We start from the raw sequence: 20,440 nt of genomic DNA on the forward strand, positions 1-20,440 counted from the left end.
AATCTCAGCAAGTTTTTAATTGACAGCTGATTCTAATATTTATACTGAAAAGCAAAAAAGTCAAAACAATTTGAATAAAAAGACAACATTGGAGTACATATATTGTCTGATTATAAGACTTAACTATAAGGCAACAGTAATCAAGATAATGTGATATTGTCATGAGAATAGACATAAAGATTGGTCAAGCTGAAGAGAGTTTAGAAGTAGACTCACACATATATAGTCAATATATTTTTTACCAAAAAGAGAACCATATGCTATGTTAAAAATTAACTTAAAATGTATCGTAGAACTACCACTATAAAAATATGAAACTAAAAAACTTTTAGAAGAAAACAGGAGAAAAATTTTTGTGTCTTTAGTTAGGTTACCTAGGTGTACAAAGAGCATGACCATAAAAGAAAAAAGATGATAAATTAAGCTCATTAGCAATAAAAACTTCTCTTCTTTCAAAGGCATTGTTAAGGAAATGGTAAGATACAGAGTGAGAGAAATATGTACAAAAAGCATATAAAGATCTTGTATCTAGAATATATGAAGAACCCTTTTAAACCAACAGTAAGACAAACAACCCAGTTACAAAATAGATACTGATGGTTAATAAGCACTTGAAAAGATCCTCAATGTTATTAGCTGGCAGGAAATTCCTATCAAAATCACAATAAGATGCATTAACATTCCAGTAGGATGGATGAAGTTTGAAAAAAAGAAAAAAGGAAAGCAGGAGGGAAGAAAGGAAGAAAGAGGAAAAGAAAGGAAAGAAAGAAAGAAAAGTATAGCTACTTTGGAGAAGTCTGGCAATTTAAAACTTAAAATTACTCTTACTGTATAATCTAGCAGTCCCACATCCAGGTACTCTAAAGAGAAATGAAAACACATGAGAACTACATATGAATGCTATAGCAGCTTTATTCATAATCATCAAAAGTGGAAACGCTCTAAATGTCCATCAACAACGAATGGATAAACATATTGCAGTATGTCCATACAAAGGAATACCATTTGCCAATTAAAAGGACAAAGTGCTGATCCTTCCAACAATATTGAGGAATCTTAAAAGCCATTATTTCAAGTGAAGGAAGTCAGATGAAAAAGGCTGCATAGAGTTTGGTGTTTCTATGTACAGTATGTTCTGGAAAAGACAAAATTATAGGGAGGGCATTCAAATCAGTGATTGCCAGGGGCAGGAAAGGGCAGAAGGGGTTAGTTACAAGGGGGCACAGGGAACATTTTAGATGATGGTAATATTCTGTATATGGATTGTGGTGGTGGTTACGTACTGCATATATTTGTCAAAACTTACAGAACTGTACATCAAAGGGCAAATTTGTTTTTTAAAGATTTATTTTTTTGCGACGCCCGTGTGGCTCAGTTGTTGAGCCTCCGATTCTTGGTTTCAGCTCAGGTCATGAGACTGATTCCTGACTGGGCTCCACACTCAGCAGGGAGTCTGCTTGTCCCTGTCGCTTCCCTTCTCCCTCTCCTCCCACTCACCCCACTTTGAACCCATATGCTTGCTTGTGCTCTCCTAAGAAAAGGAAATCAATCTAAAAATTTAAAAAAAGAGAGAGTTATTTATTTATTGGAGAGAGAGAGAGAGAGCAGGGGAGGGGCAGAGGGAGAAAGAGAGTCTCAAGCTGATTCTGTGCTGAGCTCAGAGCCTCACGTGAGGCTTGATTTCATGACCCTGAGATCATGACCTGAGCTGAAATCAGGAGTCCAGATGCTTAACTGACTGAGCTACCTAGGTGCCCCCCTGAAAGGGCAAATTTTAATGTGTGCAACTTATACCTCAGTATAATTACCAAGAAAAGCTTTATTTTTAGTTAAAATTTACATGCTGGTATATGTATGAATGAATAATTTATTTGTCAGTACCATTTAGTAATAACAAACTTACACATTCACATAGTGAGTGTCTTTCAATTTGTAAGATACATCCATACATGCTTTCTCACATAAGTCTCACACTCCTGAGAAATAGGCATTGTTGTTTATGTTTTGGAGATGAGCTACTTCTCTGAGGTTCAGTGAGGCTAAGTGATGTGCTTAAGGTCATATAATAAGTCTTTTTCAAATCCAGGGCTTTTTCCACTACTTCTCAATACCTCTTTAGAAAAATAGATTATATTTGCCAATTCCAAAAAAAAAAAAATTGTTTTTCATTACGACTTACATGGCTGCTCTTTCTTCTCCTGGATTAGCTAGGATTTCCTTCTTTGGTGCCTTATACTTATTCTCTGGTCCATACCAATTCTGATGCTTTTCTCAGCCCCCTTTCTGGTCTACACATCCTCTGCCAGAGCCCATCTATTTCCTCTGAACTACAGATTTCCTGGGAGAATATTCTTGATAAGCCCAGAGTCACCCTATGGCACTCACTGTATCCCCTTCCTCTTGGCTAATGTGATACACACTCTGTGTCATAGATAACTAGTTGATCTCTGCATTATTTCTTCATCTGTATCCTAGAGAAATTTGTATAAGAAAGAGCCATGTTGACTCTAAATGAGGAGACAGATGGAAATTTGGAGAATTGGTGTGGGAATGAACAATCACGTGACTCACGGAAGAACAAGTAAATTTCAATGCATGAATGATTAATTAGGTGCAAGGTTAAAGGCTTAGCAGTTCCTTTCATTAAACTCTGTGGAGCCCAGACTGGATCAGTTATGTTCTCTCAGGCTATTCCTCTAAGTAGATCCTGAAGTGAAGAGGAGAATAGGAAAGAAGATGTCAGGATTTAAAGATAGAAAAATGTAGTTTTGCAAGTGATTTAAGTGGGGATATTTTGATGTTGAGTGTGAGAAAGAGCCAGAGGAAAAGATGGTTGTATGAAAACATTAGGACCTTGCATCAGGTGATGAAGGAAGAATTGGGTGCTAAAATCAGAGGGTTTGACGTAGACCCTATAATATAAATTAGACGAAGGAAAAGGACAAAGGCACGTGAAGAGCTTTGAAACATTTCAGACATGTTAACCTTGAAGTGAGGCCAGTTAACCAAGCAGATGGATACAAGTGTAAAACTAGACCTTTCTTTATAGTTTAGGAATGAGTAAGATTTGAGTCACAGGCTTGGTTGGAGAAGGGGAAAGCCCTGCGGGGTAGTGGCTAAATTCTGGGTGAAAATAAAGCCCTCTGGAGAGACAAAGTGAGGAGAGAGTGGTCCAGAGAAAGTGAGAGAGTAGAGCAAGAGGCTGTCAGGTGTGAGCAGACCAAGGAGATGTGGAAGGGGCAGGTGGCAGGAGGGATGGGGAACATGGGGAAAAAGCCAATGATAAATTTCGTCTGCACCACCAGGGACAACTGGAGCAGTAAAAAAAAAAGGCAACTGGACTTGTTCATACACATGTTCTCAGTGACTTGTTTCAAGGTAGTTTTAATCAAACTGAGTAGATGCAAGTGTGAGGACACTCAGAACTCCAGAGCAGGAAATGTTAAGAATAAAAGAAGGTATTTGAGAAGCAAGACAAGGAATGGAATGAAGAGGTTGGGGTAGGTAGAACAGAAGGAGTGCAGGTGAGATATTCCCTCTCTTACACATATGCACACGTGCAGGTGCACATGCACTCATGCTCATTCACGCCTCAGCCAGAGTGAGGCCCAGAGAGAGTTAGACAACTACACAAAGGCAGCCTAAGGATGAAGGGTTTCCGTGAGAGTTTCAATGAGGCTGAAGGAGTGCGTGAGAGGAACTCACAGAAGAGCTGAAGGAGTGGCCTCAGGATGGTGGGGAGGGGAAAGAGGGGTCTGTGAGTCCAAGGGCAGGTGCCTGGAGTAGCTCAGGGTCACTGCTTCCAGCTTCTTACCCCCACAGGGAAATGTTTGCATGGAGAGGATTCTTTCCAATGAACGCTCTCAATCAGGAGCACTTCAGTGAATGGAATTTCCTAAGTGCTTTGGTTGCTTCATCATTATGAAATGGGGGTCTCAACTTGTAATTGTGGCTCTGTCATAGGTGGCAGATGAGGACTTTCTGCGCTGTAATACATCTGCCTGGTTGGTTGGTTTCCCAAACAGCTCTCTAGGGCGGCTGTGGTGGTTTCCTTTACCCTGGAAGTTGAGAGCGCCCTGGATGTGGTGACGGATGTCTGTCCTGCCCCTCCAGTTCTTGTGTCTCCTCTTGCTGCCTCTACTGGCAGTGAATGGCCCTGGGCCTTCAGTGAGCATCCACATTACTCAGAGCACCTTTTCAGCTGTATCCCTCCACTGCCTTTCCATGGACCCCTGCCGCTGGCCAGGCCACGCTGCTGCGCATCCCTGGGGAGCTCTGGTGCTCTTTGCCTTTCCACTTTACTGTCCTCTCTCAGGCACCTTCACTCAAGCCTGTGTCCTCCTCACCTTACATCCCCTCAGAGCTGCATCCAGAGAAGTTGTCCTCAATACCCAAGCCCGGAGCAGTCTCTCTCTCTGTTCCCCTTCTTGCCCTGTGATGGTCCAGGCTTGGGGGTTGGGGGGGTCAGAGTGCATGGTCCTTGTGGGCAGATGCCTGATCTAGACTCCCTGGAACACCTTGCTGTGATTCACACCTGGGCCTCAGTAGGGATTTGTTGATTCATTGGATTTTTGAGGGGAAAGGGATAGGAGCTCTGGGGTAAGGCTGTAAGTTTTAAGATGTTGCTTTCGGGGAGGGGAGCACCTGGATGGCAGTCGGTTAAGTGTCTGCCTTCTGCTCAGGTCATGATCTCGGGGTCCTGGGATCGAGCCCTACACTGGGCTCCCTGCTCAACGGGGAGTCTGCTACTCCCTCTGTCTCCCTCCCCCTACTCATGCTTGTTCTCTCTGTCTCTCAAATAAATAAATAAAATCTTTAAAAAAAAGATGTTGCTCTCATTCTAAATTTTTTTCAGTTTTGTTAAAACGTAATTGACTGTTAAGTTTAAGGGTAGATGGCATAATGACTCGACTTACATACATTGTGTGAAATGATCACCACAGAAGTTTAATTAGCATCCATCATCTCATATATCAAAATCTAATTGCACTCTTTGTATCTGGATGTACAGCTCTCTGCCCATGGATTACAGCACAGCTGGTAAGTGCGTCGAGTCAGGGAGAAGCTTCATTTGGCCTCCTTGGGGCATGGAAAGGAGTGCAGGCTGTGCCAGCTGTCCCTGCCCTGCCTTTTCTGTGGCGATGGTGGACACGGTAATTCAGGCCTGATGTATACATGCTGTTCTAGTGGCATAAAAATGCCAGATTCAGAGGGAGTGGCTCTGTGCTTTTAAAAAACAATATAAAATTTGAAGGGTGACCAAATTGCGACCGTATTATTATGGCTACAGCAAGGATTCACAGACATTTTTTCATTCTTTTTTTTTTTTAAAGATTTTATTTATTTATTCAGAGAGACGAGAGAAACAGAGAGAGAGAGAGAGAGAGAGAGAGACAGGCAGAGGGAGAAGCAGGCTCCACGCAGGGAGCCCGGTGTGGGACTCGATCCCGGGTCTCCAGGATCACCCCCTGGGCTGAAGGTGGCGCTAAACCGCTGGGCCACTGGGGCTGCCCCAATCCATTTTTCATTCTTTTTCACTATTTTAATTTCTGCATATTAAGAAAAAATGCAAAGTTAAGTGCCATATGTTTACTTGAAATATCACTTTTGTGTTTTCTTGTGTTGCTGTATTTCTTGGCTTGTGCTTTGGTTCATAATTTGTCAGTGAAAATTGATTCTGAAATCCAATTTTCTTGCAGCAGATTCCAACCAAATCAAAGAGAGAGAGAGAGAGAGAAGGGAAGTTAGGGTTTCATTAACCAATTTGTTTCTTCAGCAGTATAAAGTCCTATTTAATGACCACATTTTACTTCATGAAAATGCTGCCTTTTTTCTGGATTGTGCTTTATAGTCATTCTGATAATTGCTTAGTGTGTTTTTTGGTTCCCAATGTGGTTTTGTTTGTTTGTTTGTTTGTTTGTTTTTATGTTCTTCACTTTCAAAATGTTGGCTTCTGAAGGCTGATCTCTTGAAATACTTTATAAATGTTTATCTATTCTATGCAGAGGGTTAGGCACTTGGAGAGCATTGCAGCCTGATGCTGCTAACCAGGACCTGAGGATAGGCAGAAAGCTTGATCAAGAGAGGTTGTACTTCATCTAGTGGTGGGTGGTAGTAGAATTCAGGTCCTGCTTTTGCCATTTTGAAACTAAGAGAGGTATCTGGCCATTCTTGTGGAATGCAGGAGGAATCTGTATTATTTATGGTTAGAGCAGGAAACAGATGACACCCCGAACCTGTTTAGTTTGAAGTCAGTCTAGAAAAAAGACCATTTACCAAGGTGTGGGCAGTGCACAGAAACTACGAGAAATAGTAGTGTCCCGGACCTAGAAGCAACTTGGTGTAGTTATCACCACCTGTAGTCCCAAAGGAGGAAAGTAGGAGCAATTTCTGGAGTCTGGAGGGGATTCTGTGTGGAGAGAGCCACGTGGAGAGGGTCATTTTATGGAACCTGTGACTGTAGTAAAGTGATAAAACCAACACACAGTGGACCCTCAGGGAGGGACGCATGAGCAGTAAATACCCTAGATTTGGTCTTCATGTTCCCCCTGAGCTCCTGCCTGTGCTCCCTATTGGTCAAACCCACCTAGAAGCCAGAGGACTAGGAAGCCCATTGAGGTACTTCAGACAGGTCTGCCTCCCAGGGCTCAGAGAATAGTAGAGCATTGCTCTTCAGGGGGAAATGGAAGATGGAGAGATTCACAGATTCTTAAAGCTAGAAGAGACTTTGAGAACAACCAGCCCAGTTTCCTTGATAAAGAAGTAGAACCACAGAGAGGTTGAGTCATTCTTTCTAAGTCACGTGGCTTGTTGGAGGCAGAATGGCTGTAGGGCCTCAGATTTCCTGATCCTTGGTTCTGTGTCCCTTCTGCTACACCATTCTTATATAGTAATTTGAGAGGAAGGGGAAGAGAGGAAGAAGGACAAGTGAAGTTAGAGTTGTTTCAATTTATGATTAATTCTCTGAGTAGATGCTTAATTCCACACGTGTTGTTAGAGGGATTTAAATGAGGTAAGTTCTCAGTTATGATAGGTTGAGTAGTTAACAAATATGTCTTATTACTGGATGGCAGTAATAAAACTAGTGTTTTAGGTGGTGGCTCAGCGGTTTAGCGCCATCTTTGGTCCAGGGTGTGATCCTGGAGACCCGGGATCGAGTCCCCCGTCGGGCTCCCTGCATGGAGCCTGCTTCTCCCTCTGCCTGTGTCTCTGCCTCTCTCTCTGTGTCTCTCATGAGTAAATAAATAAAATCTTAAAAAAAAACCTAGCATTTTATATTAAGGAATATATGAGCGCATCAAGAGTTGGCCTAATACTAGCCAGCTCAAATAGTGTGACTTTTGTTCCTTATTGATTCTGGCCCTGCTACTGTGTTCTCTGTGAAGTCTTTTATGGCCTCAGCATCTTGTTTTATTTATTTTATTTTATTTCTTATTTTTTAGCATCTTGTTTTAAACCTAGGCTCTGAGTGAAGGCTGAATCATGTATGGCTGCCATGTTTCATCAGCAGAATCATCTTAGAACTCAAGAGACCAAGGGATGCCTGGGTGGCTCAGTGGTTGAGCATCTGCCTTTGGCTCAGGGTATGATCCCAGAGTCCTGGGATTGAGTCCCGCATCAGGCTCCCTGCAGGGAGCCTGCTTCCCCCTCTACCTATATCTCTGCCTCTCTCTCTGTGTCTCTCATGAATAAATAAATAAAATCTTTAAAGAAAAGCCTCAGAGACCAAGAGAGGTAAGAGGGTTAATTTGTACACATATGCATAAGTCACTTGCATGGGCATTGATTCATATAGATATGTACACATGCAAATAAACACTCTGGTAAATAAGCAATTATCAGCTAACAACATTAACCTAGGAATATAATATCAAGAAATTGAAGATGGTATTGGTGTTTATAGTATTTTCCTTCATGTTATAACCCTCGAGGAGTAAAAGGCCTAAAACAGTGCCTTCATTTCTGTGTCAGTATTGATGGAGAGAGGCAATTCATTATTGGTATTCTTAGGTACTCATTCATTGGTTCACTCATGAATTGTCATCAGTAAATGTTTGTTGAGCACTTGCCACATGCCATGCACTCTGCTAAATACAGGAGATAGACAAGGAAGACAGATGTAATCCTTGCCCTCACTTCATTAGGGTTTGTAAGAAAGGTATCTTACTAGCCAGAGTAGTGAGAATCGGGTTGCCTTTCCTATACTCCATGCAAGGAGAGCCCTGTTAGTGAGTGAGGGTGTAGATTCCGAGGATAATAAATTAGTGTTTTGATGTAGTTGAAGTTGTCATATTACTTTGCACAAAATTTAGTGGCTGTTGGAGAGGAGGGGAAGTAGGTACTGCCTGGTTCTAGGATTTAAAACCTGCCTTAAATATTGTCTGTATTAGATATCAGATTATTACTTATAGACTAGCTTTTTAAAAACAACTTTAGGAATATCATTTGACTTTCTAAATTAATATACAGTAAAACTGACTTTTTCTTGGATATATAGGCCTGTGATTTTAAAAATACTTGTTTGTATTCATCAGCACAATTAGGATACATCACCAGAACTCCCTCTTTCTGCTCTTTTATAGTCACACCCTCCCCAAACCCTAATATGTTTTGACATATGACAACCATTGATATGTTCTCCATTGGTGTAGTTTGTATCTTTTTGAGAATTTTACATACGTGGAATTATGTATGCCAGATAGAACATTTTAAAACTGACTCTCTTCATTCATCATTTTTGCCTTTGAGATTTGCCCATGTTGTTGTGTGCCTCAATAGCTCTCTTTATTATTGGATAGGAGCCTGTTATTTGTACCATATTTTGCGTATTAATCCATTGAAAGATATTTAGATGGTTTTTAGTTTTTGGCAACTGTGAAAAAATACTCTATAAACAGTTGCATGAAGTGTTTTACAGAGTAAAAGTTTTCAAGTTAGTTAGGTAAATACCTTGGAGTGTCAGTGCTGGACCTATGGTAAACTTGTTCAACATTATGTGAATCCTAAAAACGGTCTTCCAGAGTGTGTACCCCATTTTCATAGCCACCAGCGATGTATGAGAGTCCCATATATATTCTGCAACCTTGCCAGCACTTGATATCAATGTTTGAGATATATCTGTGTGTGTGTGTGTATATTGTGTGTGTGTGTGTGTGTGTGTGTATTAGACATTCTCATAAATGTGGAGATGTTAGACTAACTTTTTAAAACAACCCATTCTGAGGTCGGTAGAAATTGTATGAAAGCTAGAGAGGATGGAGGGAGTCAGAGACTCCTTTCTAAGTAATTTGAAGCAATAGAAACTCCTTATCTCCTTCTGAATAGAGTATATTCACATTCAGTGAATAAATGTCAGGTACCTGCTGTTTGCTAGATGCTTTCAAGTAAATTGTTTAATATTCACAACAACTCTGGGAGGTGAGGACAATCATCCCCATTTTATAATGAAGAAAGTGAGGTCTGGATGATTTAAATTATTGCCTCTCCTCCCCACAAGGTGTCAATTCAAAATTTCAGTTCTAGATCTCTTTGACTTCTGGATCTTTTTTCCTGCATTGTCTCAGTATCATTTCATTAGCAGTTATGGTATGAAAATTCACATTTACAGGATCCAAAGGACTGTCTTAGAAAATTCTAAAGCATACGTAATTAGATTTTAACAGGAAAATAGAACACATTCTCCTTATAGCACAGCCCTGAAAAGGTCAAGAATAATTTTGAGAATTAAGTGCAGTTCTGTGAAGCACTAGAAATGAACTCTGTATGCATAGTGTCGTTTAAAAGCAAAGTTCCATGGGATCCTGACACACTTCTGTGGATGTGAATTTCAGTGGCAAATACCATTGACTTGCTTTCTTCATTGTATCATAATACCCTTCTAACTAATATTTTGTTATATATTTTTTAAGATTTATTTATTTATTTGAGAAAGTGAGTGAGAATGAGCATATGAGTGGTAGGGGGGGCAGAGGGAGAGGGAGAGAGAATCTCCAGCTGACTCCTCGCGGAGCTGGGAGCCTGATGCAGGGCTCCATCTCATGACCTTGAGATCTTGACCTGAGCCAAAATCAAGAGCTGGAGGATGTTCAACCCACTGTGCCACCCAGGCCCCCCTTATATATTATTTTTGCAATTTCAATGTGTTGTTTCTCCCTGATCTCCTGGGTCTTCTATGTTGCACTGGGCCTGCTCTATTATAGCTCTTGTCACGTCATACTGTAATTTCCTGTCTTTTTGTCTGTCTTGGCCACTATACTGACATCTCCTTGTAGATCTTATCATATTCAGTGTTGGATCTCATCTCCGAACGCATCATCTGGCACCTAGAAAACATTCAATAACCATTTGTCAAATCAGTCAGTCTTCAAAGTAATCCTGTGAAAGCAGGTACCAGTCTCATGTTTTACAGATGAGGGGGCTGGGGGTCAGAGAGATAAAGAAAACTGATCCAAGATTGCACAGCAAGTTAGAAGTCAACATAAAACGTGTTCTGAACTCCATAGCTTTTCTCTGTCTACCACAACATAGCATGATTCTTGTTGCTGGGTGGTACTGGGGTTTATGGTTGAGGTTTTGTTGAAGGTTACAGTAGCTTGGAAGATACCTAGGCAGCAGAACGGGTGATCTTGGGGGACTTGGAAATGGCCTTTTTCAACACCTAAACTTTAGATCTATTTTAAATGCACAGGTTGTTTGTCCACACCTGAGAACACCAGTGTTTTCTTGATAAGTGTCTGTAGTGGCCCCTGCTCCATCCCTGGCCCACGGTTTCCCTCCCAGTACCTTCCTTTGATCTCCTTCCCAGTTGAGATTTTCCTGCTGCCCTGTTTCTGTGCTTCTCTTTTTATCATCCATCACCCATTTGCACAGCTCATCCCCCCCTCTTAATAGTCAGTGACAAGCCAATAATTTTTATTAACACTTGAAAATGCTATTTTGCCGTTAAACCAATACATGCAATTGCCCTAATCTGCTGCCAAATGGTAGTAATCAGAGTCAGGTTTCAAAAGGTTTGGATTTCAGCAGGGCTGCCCACACTGTCCTTGGAGGCATATAAATTAATTATAATTAGGAACCATGTGCAGATGTTAGAAGAGAAACTTTGAACAATTTTGGTGTCTGCTTTTGCAGAATATTAAAGAGAAAAAAAAGCCCATGAATGACTGTTGCGGGTGAGTACAGATAATCATCTACGTTTGTATTACAAATTTCTATTAAAATGCACACATAGAAAGTGATTTATAATCCTTTATTAGTTCTCTGTACAACCCTTGTGTTAAGAACTTGGGTGGCAGTAGAAGTGATCCTTCTGCTTTGTACATAAAGCAGGAAAGAACAGCTCAGATTGAAAAGCCTGGATTTAGCGACTGGAAGTGTAGAAAAAGGAAGGCTCTCTCAGATGGTAGCTCTGCTCGCCCCAAATAAAAACAAGAAGGCTCCTATTCAGCAGAAGTCCTAAGAAATAAAATTTCTCTGCCAAGGAATTAAATCCCACATTAGCCCTTCGCAATGATGAGGGTGTCTTCTTGTAGGGTTTGAAGGGACTGGTGGTCTTTCTAAGGGCATTCTTGCCTGCATTATGTAAGAGGACTTAATAGTTCATCTGCTGGATCAAGGGTTTACCGTATCTTTACCTCTCTCATCTGTCCTCCTCTTCTCTAATCTAACACTTTCCCAGAAGCAATTGAACTGTGTCCTGTTTTCTTTGACTTTCTATATTTGTTGCAGCTCTGGTATGTTGAAATGGATTTGGGGTTGGTTCCGCACATGACTGTATTTAGATAAGTAGATATCCTAACAGGACCGTGGGCACTTTTTATTGCCATGCCAGTCACTACTTTAGAAATGGATTCAGTATGCTTGTAGAATGTCCAGGTAGACTGTTCTTTCATTACTGGTTTCATGAGCACATACATAGTCTCAGCACCTGCCTCCACCTCCCAAATTACCAGGATTTCTTACCGGGTTCCCTTCTGAAGAAAGAGCAGGGGAAATAGAGCCTAGGGGCTCTAAGAGAGTAATGATTGATGGTAATAGTGTGATACTGATGGGAACAACAGTGCAGAGAGAAATTTTAGGTTCTAAGTCAATTGAAATCAAAGATTCATGCCTTTTATATGTTATTTCTTCAGAGTTAGATGATGTTTAGATGATATTTAGCAGACCCTAAATACATTTGGAGGATTGAAATTGGGTTTCCAAATGCCGTGAATATTATAGATGGCATTATAATTCACTTGCTAGAAATAGATATTAGTTTTGTATTTCAGAATGGCATTAGATAGTACATGTTTGACATCTGCGATACTCACACTTTCTGCATCAGATGGTTGGTGAACACATTTATTGCCTAATAAGCTAAGCATTCTGAGTCAAAAGTACCTTTCTGGTTCAACATTTTCTTTGCTTCTCTAAATTTGAATTTAGAAACTATAACTTAAAGCTCAAAATTGACTTGGAACTTAAATTTATGTTAATTAAAAATTTTATTTTGGATCTGTTCTGCAGAGTTGAGTTAATCATACTTCTTAGTTCATGGCATACTTTTATTATTGGCTCAGATAAGGACATCTTATTTAATTAATTAGTTCTTTCCATACCTTTATCTTCCATATACATTTTAGAATATGTTAATAAAATTCCTTTAAAAATCCTACTGTTATTTTTTTAAAAGATTTTATTTATTTATTCATGAGAGACAGAAAGAGAGAGGCAGAGACACAGGCAGAGGGAGAAGCAGGCTCCATGCAAGGAGCCTGATGCGAGACTCGATCCTGTGACTCCAGGACCACGCCCTGGGCCGAAGGCAGGCGCTAAACTGCTGAGCCATCCAGGGGATCCCCCCTCCCCTACTGTTATTTTGATGGGATTGACTTAAAGTTATAGATTAATTCAGGAGCAAATACAACTCTATGATATTGTTATCACATTCATGAATAAGGTATATGATTACATTGTTCAAGCCTTTTTTCATACCCCTTAATAGAGTTTCAGGTTTTCTCTTCAGAGGTCTTTGGTGTATTCTTTGTTATTTCCTAAATAGTGACTATTGTATTTTCTAGTTGGTTAAAAGAGAGCTATTGGTGTCTTCTAAGAATATTGTTTATCTAGCAATCACACCCTACTCGTATTAAAAATAATAGTTTTTAAATTCTACTGGAATTTCTATGTAGATAATCATCATATCTTCATATAATACTAGTTTCTCTTTCCTTTCCATTCTTAAAAACTTTTTTTTTCAGGGTGCCTATGTGGCTCAGGTGGTTTTGGCTGGGGTCACGATCTCAAGGTCCTGAGATTGAGCCTTGGGTCAAACTCTTCACACAGTGAGAAGGCTTGAGATTCTCTCTATCCCTCTCCTCCTGTCCCTCCCCCCACTCTTGCCCTCTCTTTTTTTCTCCCTGAAATAAATAAATCTTAAAAAAAAGACTCAGATTTGTTTTCTCGACTTCTTTTGTTACCAAAATCTCCAATGGCACTGATGGCACTAACATTGCCATTTTCTCAATTGTAAAAGGAATATGACCAAGAGTCTTTAGTATATTCTTGTACCAGGTAAAGAGTGATCTTCATTTCCTATTATCAAAGAATTTTTAAAAAATATACACTAACATTTACATCATAAATGGATGTTTTCCTTAATCAAGTGTGTTTCCATCATAATTTTTTGAGCTATTCCTATAAATGTCTCCCATTTAATGTCCATTAAGGTGGTAAATTATTTTGATTTACATTCTAGAGTTAAGCCATCCTTATATTCCTGGTGTAAACCATACTTGATTGTGATTATTATTTTTTTAATATACTGTTTTTTTGTTTAGCTAATATTTTGTTAGGATTTTTATGTTGCCTTTATGTTCATAAGTGAAAGGGACTATCATAGGATAATCTTTTCTTGTACTTTATCTGAATTTAGAACTAAACTTCCCTCGTTTTTCTATTTTGTTCAACTTTCATGAACAAGACTCACTACTTCTTTCTTAAAAGTTTGGTAGGCCTCAGGGTGCCTGGGGGCTCAGTCAACTAAGCCGCTGATTTTTTATTTTGGCTCAGATCATGATCTCAGGGTCCTGAGGTCAAGCCCTATGTAAGGCTCCACACTCAGTGCAGTCTGCTTAGGATTGTCTCTCTCCCTCTCCCTGTGCTCCTCTGCCTGCTTGTTCACTCTCACTCTCTCTCTTAAATAAATAAATAAATATATAAATAAACAAACAAATAAACAAACAAATAAAATCATAAAAAGTTTGATAGGCCTCATCTATAAAAGCATGTGTGCCTATTTTACTCTTATTTTGGTGAAGGTGGGGCACCCAGGTGGTAGACTGGTTTTGGTGACTTAGAACTAGGAGAATTCAATAACCATTTTATTTTCTTTGCTAGTTATTATTATATTCAAAATTTCTACCTTTTCTTGAACCTTGTTTTGCTTTTTATATTAGATATTTATATGTTAAGTTTAAAAACAATTTTCATAATATACCTATATTATTTTAAAATTTCCATCACCTATGTTGTTATTTTCCCTTTTACATTGTCAAGTTAATTTACATTTTCTCTGTATTCTCCGTAATCAGTCTTATCAGTACTCTGATAATCTTTTATTTTTTTATTTTTTAAAGACTTTTTATTTATTTATTCATGAGAGACACAGAGAGAGACAGAGACATAGGCAGAGGGAGAGGCAAGCTCCCTTCAGGGAGCCCAATGCAGGACTCTATACCGGGACTCTGGGATCACACCCTGAGCCAAAGGCAGATGCTCAAACACTGAGCTACCCAGGCATCCCTTTTTGGTAGTCTTTTAAAAAGAATCAGCTTTTGGTTTTGTTTTTTCTTTTATTTACCTTGTGTTTCATTAATTTATGCATTTACATTTATTATTTAATTTCTCCCTGCGGTTGACTCAGGTAACTGTTAATTATTTTTCGTTTTCTGTTTTCTTATAAATGTACTTGAAGGTATAGGCTTCTCTGTAAACTGTTTTAGTTTTGCTCTAGAAATTTTGGTATTTAATGTTTCCATTGTTAATTCTGTTCAAAGAATTTTTTAGTTTCTTGTAAATTCTTCCTTCACTTTAGAGTTACTTAGTAGTATGTTTTTAATTTTTTTTGGATATGCGATTTTTTTTTTAGCTACCTTTAAAAGTTTATTTGTGATTTAGTCACATTATAGAAAAATGGCAATTGTTTCATACTGATTTTTTGGAATTTATTGAGGCATTTTATAAATTCAATATTTTCCATATACTTAAAAAGAAGCATATTTTTTATTGTACTTGTATATCTGGTTCTCTGAACTAGTACAAGCTTATTATTCAGCTTTTTTTTTTTTTTTTTTTTTTTTAAAGAAAGAGAGAGAGAGGGAGAGGGAAAGGTGGGAGAGGCACAAGGAGAGAGAATCTTAAGCAGACTCCATGCCCAGCGCTGAACCTGACACTGGGTTTGATCTCATGACCTGAGATCATGACCTGAGCCAAAATCAAGAGTCAGATATTTAACTGACTGAGCTACCCAGGTGCCCCTCAGGCTTTTTTTTTTTTTTTTTAAATCATTTAGGTCATTGTTTATATTATCTGTTGGATTTATCTCTTTCTCTCCAAGTGTTTTAGTTAATACTTCATACATGTTAAGCCTAAATGTTAAGATTCACATATGTTTTTGATCATTGTAACTTCTTGGTATCAGTGTGTGACATCTCTCTTTGTGACTTGTAATGTTTTCACATTTGGACTTTGTTTTATCTTGATATTAAAATTTTGATAGATATTCTCACCTCCAAGAAGGTTATACTCATTTATTTATACTTCACTTGACTTACACTCAACGAGACTCCTAGTTTCCCCACACTCCCTAATGTTATGAATTTTATTTTATTTTATTTTATTTTTATTATTATTTTTTTTGTTATGAATTTTAAAGCCTATGTATCCTGACTTTCTGTTTTTCTTGGTAGTTTGGGAAACTGGACTTGATGCATAATTCTGGCACTTTTCATCTTCATGTCTCTCTCTACCTGTCATATACTAACCAGTCTTCTTGGGAGGTTCACTCCAAACAGTGTCCTGACTGCATTATAGGATGGTGCTTGGAAAATTTGAGTTAATCATCTATTAAATCACATTTTATCATTCTTATTGGTGTTGCCTCAGGACTCAGTTTTCTCTGAGGACAAGATTAGACCAGATTCTCACTTGGATGTGTCTTCCCTTGGAGTCACTGTGGGCAGAGTGGGGACTGGTTCCTGCTGTAGTTACCCTGTAAGCAGCTGGAGGCATGAACCTAGGCTGCTGTGGTCTTCTGCTTGCCAGATATCAGGGAAACCACTCAGCTTATGCTTCAAGGAGGCAGAAGGTCAAGAAGTGGGCAGTCAAGTCTCCAATCCTGCCCCTTTGCTGTTGGTTCTGCTTGTGCCTGAATTTGTAGCACGATCTGGGGGTGCTGAGCTCCCTTGATTGCCATTACTGACCTTGGCCTGAATGACTCTTGAATTCTGCTGCACTTGACTGGTAAGCCAAGTGCAGCCAAGTAAGCAAGCCGAGCTTGCTGCTACCCTGAGGCCATTATGTAGCATCTTGTTCAGGGAGTTATATTGGTCAGGGAGCTAATATCTCTTGCCCTCCTGTGAAGTTCCTCTTAATATTCTTCTCAGCCTTGGTCTGCCTTTCTCTTTCCTCACCTCCCACATGCTGACTTTTTGCTTTCACAAATAGCTAGTCTCCTGGAACAACTTCTATAGAAGCTTAAAGGTAACATCCTTTGCATCTATAGAGTACTTTATATTCCTCAAAGCACTTCCATATACATACTGTCATTTGATCCTTAGAAGAACTCTTTCAGGTATTTAGGTTAGGCATATATCCTGATTTCCCTGCCAAGGAAATGGTGACGATGATTAGACGACTCACCCATCTTTAGGTGCTTAGTTAATGTGGACCTGGTATTAGAATGCAGTTTGGTTTTGTTTGGTGATCTTGTTCATTCATTAATTCCTATATTCTAATTATTGAATAGGCAGCAGAAAAGAAATATCAAGAGGAAAGAAAGTTTGGAGGTATGCAAGCTTTAAAGCCACCCCTTATTAGCTATGCGAGCTTTGTCATATACTTAACCTCTCAGAAGATCAGTTTCCTTATTTGTAATATAGGGAAAACTTATGATGCATAATGTTTATATGTGATTTAATAATACATGAAAATTACCTGGCAATAATAGTGTGTAGCATATGCTAGGTTACGGGTAAAATGTTACTATTAATATTTAATATGTAAAATAAATTACTATTATAGGTAAAAATAGTCAAATATTGACAATTTTATAACAGTGAAACTCAGTGGTTATCATTTATTGAATCCTTCCCTGTGAAGTCTTGCTAGACTCCAAGCACACGAATAGAAATGAGAAGAGGTCTCCTCTCTGTGTATTTTCTCTTAGACAGAGCCTGTGACTCTTGCATCCCCCACACCAAGAACAATGTTTGCTAGGTAGTAGGGGCTCCATAAATGCTTACTGAGCCTAACAGACCCTGTTAGGGTCTGTCTGCAAAAGGGAGCAAAAGCAATTTGCTTACCTTGGACAGCATGCTTTCTCTCAACTGACCCCCTTCTAATGTGTGAAATTGAGTTTGTATTCAAAGGAGCTTCTCTGTTTGTCTCACAGTCCCTGGGTTTCTGGTATCTCCCTTAATGTATTGCTTTGTAAAGTGTTCTGGTCTGTCCTGAGTATAAAAGAGAAAGCTTGGTAAAACCAGATTCTATTCTTTGGGTGTCACAACTAGCCGTTGCATAACAAAGTATAATATATTGTGTGAGAAGAAATAGAGGAACACAAGAGATATTTTCAAAAGAGCAAATAAAACATCAAAGTGGGAGAGTGAGTGTAGAGTGCATTAACGTTAATAAACTCTCATGGCAGAGTGGACCACTTTTCAATGTGAAGGAATCTGATTTAGTGACTTGTAACTGTAGGATCAGAATCTCATTGGAATGAGGTTAGCTGCTGGCTTTGCCAAGTTCGAAATCTTTTGGTTCTCCTTGAGAACCAGTGTTAGAAATCGAACAGATTATTATTATTATTATTATTATTATTATTATTATTATTATTACTTTGTTAACAGCTCTTTGAGGTGCAAAACCTATCTGTCTTCCTCTGAATATTCAGTGCTGCTCACCTCCATACAGCACTGCTTTGCTTTAAGCTGTAGTAGGAGGAATGCAGGCCCTGGGTCTCTTGCTAGGTTGGATACAGTTCATCAGCCCGGGCTTCTAGGGCTCACATAGCCATGCCCTGTTTCCAAAAAGACATGGAAACCAGAAAACTGTCGGGAGTGAAGCATGCTCAGGTGTGAACCACTGAGCTACTCATCTTATTCATAAGTGACAGACAAGATGATCAATACAGGTCTCCTTCTTGGCAGTGTGGAAGGATGACTATAACACCGAGAATTCCAAAATGTTTTCTGCCAAGCACGGAATTGGATTTTGTGCTTCTTCAGCCACAAAATGTCCCCAGCATCTTACTCTCAAATCCTTAATGCCCTTTGCAGTCTGCTCAGACTGTGGATGCTTCCTTATCTTTTCAATATCCTCAGTGTTTTCTTTTTGTTAGTTGAACTCTCAAACTCTCCAAAGTTTTTAGACCTCTAATATCTTACCTTTTGTTTTCAAGCAAGAAGGAGATATTAAGCAGCTCTTTCATCTTTGATCTTTGTAGAAGAATGAGAATCCCTGCTTCTGATTTTGGATGCAGTTTGTAGAATATTTCCTTGGAGAATAAAAACACTATGTTCATGTATTGAGACGCTGGCATTATAATACCACTGACCTTGGGAAAATTGCATTACTGTTTTGAGCTTCAGTTTCTCCATTTGAGAAATGGGGATAAAGATGACCATTTGTAGCATTTCTATGAGGATGGAAGAGATCGCATATAAGGAAATGTCTAACACAGCACACACACAGAGTATCAGATGTGCCATAAATGATTATTTACATTAAAGTTAAAACAACATAAGCGGGATCAGTTCTATTTAAATAAGAAGAGCCCTTGGAGAATGACGAGAAATATAAAGAGAAATGACCAAGCTCTATAGGGACCTGTGTCCCCAGTCTGATGCATGATATAAGATTTAGGGGCAAATGGGGAAGCAAAAGGCAGGAGTGTGTTGTAGGTAGAAGGTGGTGAATTATGTATAGACATGGAATCTGTCATCTCAAGAAAGTCACTGCTTTAGGATGCCATGGAAAATTTTTCTAATGTGGCTCTAAAATTACTACAGATCTCAATAGTATTTGTCAAAAATAACCATGCTTTGATGTATGACAGATCACAATAAAACCAGTCCTTGAGGAGTGCCTGAGTGGCTCAGTCTGTTCTTGGCTCGGGTCTTGATCTCATAGTCTTGAGTTCGAGCCCTACATGGGGTTTCATACTGGGTGTGGAGCCTACTTAAAACAACGACAACAAAAACCATTCTTTGTAATAATATGAGAGGCAGTGTGGCGTGTAATGCAATGGAATGCAAATTGGCCTGAAAGCCAGATGATCTGGGATCCCTGGGTGGCTTAGTGGTTTAGTGCCTACCTTCAGCCTAGTGCGTGATCCTGGAGTCCCGGGATGAGTCCCGTATCGGGCTCCCTGCATGGAGCCTGCTTCTGCCTCTGCCTGTGTCTCTGCCTCTCTCTCTCTCTCTCTCATGAATAAATAAACAGAATCTTTAAAAAAAAAAGCCAGAAGATCTGGATTCATGACTGTTTCACTTAATTTGTTCATGGTATTGGACTTCTTAGCTTCTTTGAGCCTTGGCATTAACATCTATAAAATGGGAATCATATCTTTCTTATTTTTTCCCCTGCTGGGTTATTGTCAAGATTAATTGTTGGGTTTTTTTTAAGTACTGTCCACGTATTTTTTTTTAAGTAGTATAAGTCAATTACTAAGTGAGTTGCTGAAGAATTTTAAGGCTTTTGTCCTCTTTGGGGTGAATGTAAAGTAAAGGGGCTTATGCTTCTGCAGCTCCTTGTAGCCAGCTTATCCAGACCATGTTTTGTTGCTAGCCTCTGCTGAGTCCATTTTGCTGCTCATTTGCCTGGTCTCTGCCATTCTCTTGCCCCAAGAGCAATTCAAGGATGGGTTGTGGCAGAAGTGCCAGGGATCACACAGCAACAGCAAGACTTCCTCTTGGAGACTCCTGCATTTGTGCCCTTGGCATGACTGCCTAGAGCACTTACATCCTCTTTCTCTCTGTTGCCTCTGTTTGTTTGCTGCTGATGGCTATAGTAATAGCTCTTATTGTCTTAAGGAATCCTGATGCTTTTGAAAGACTTTTTTTTTTTCTTTCTTTCTCCCATTCTGCTGAGCAAACACGAGAGATCAAGGCTAGAAGACAGAAGTTAGGTTTGATGATCAGTGAAAGGAGATAAGGCTCTTGACTTGCAGTATCCAGCC

The 20,440-nt window shown here is 39.4% G+C and overlaps 1 protein-coding gene across 9 annotated transcripts in view; it reads left to right on the plus strand.

Annotated features, from left to right (window-relative positions):
• Window positions 1–20,440, plus strand: part of GRIN2B (glutamate ionotropic receptor NMDA type subunit 2B) — a 543,572-nt gene that overhangs the window by 189,577 nt on the left and 333,555 nt on the right. The gene's annotated exons all lie outside the window — the stretch shown is intronic.

The sequence above is a fragment of the Canis aureus genome, chromosome 25, assembly GCF_053574225.1.
Source record: "Canis aureus isolate CA01 chromosome 25, VMU_Caureus_v.1.0, whole genome shotgun sequence".
NCBI lineage: Eukaryota > Metazoa > Chordata > Mammalia > Carnivora > Canidae > Canis > Canis aureus.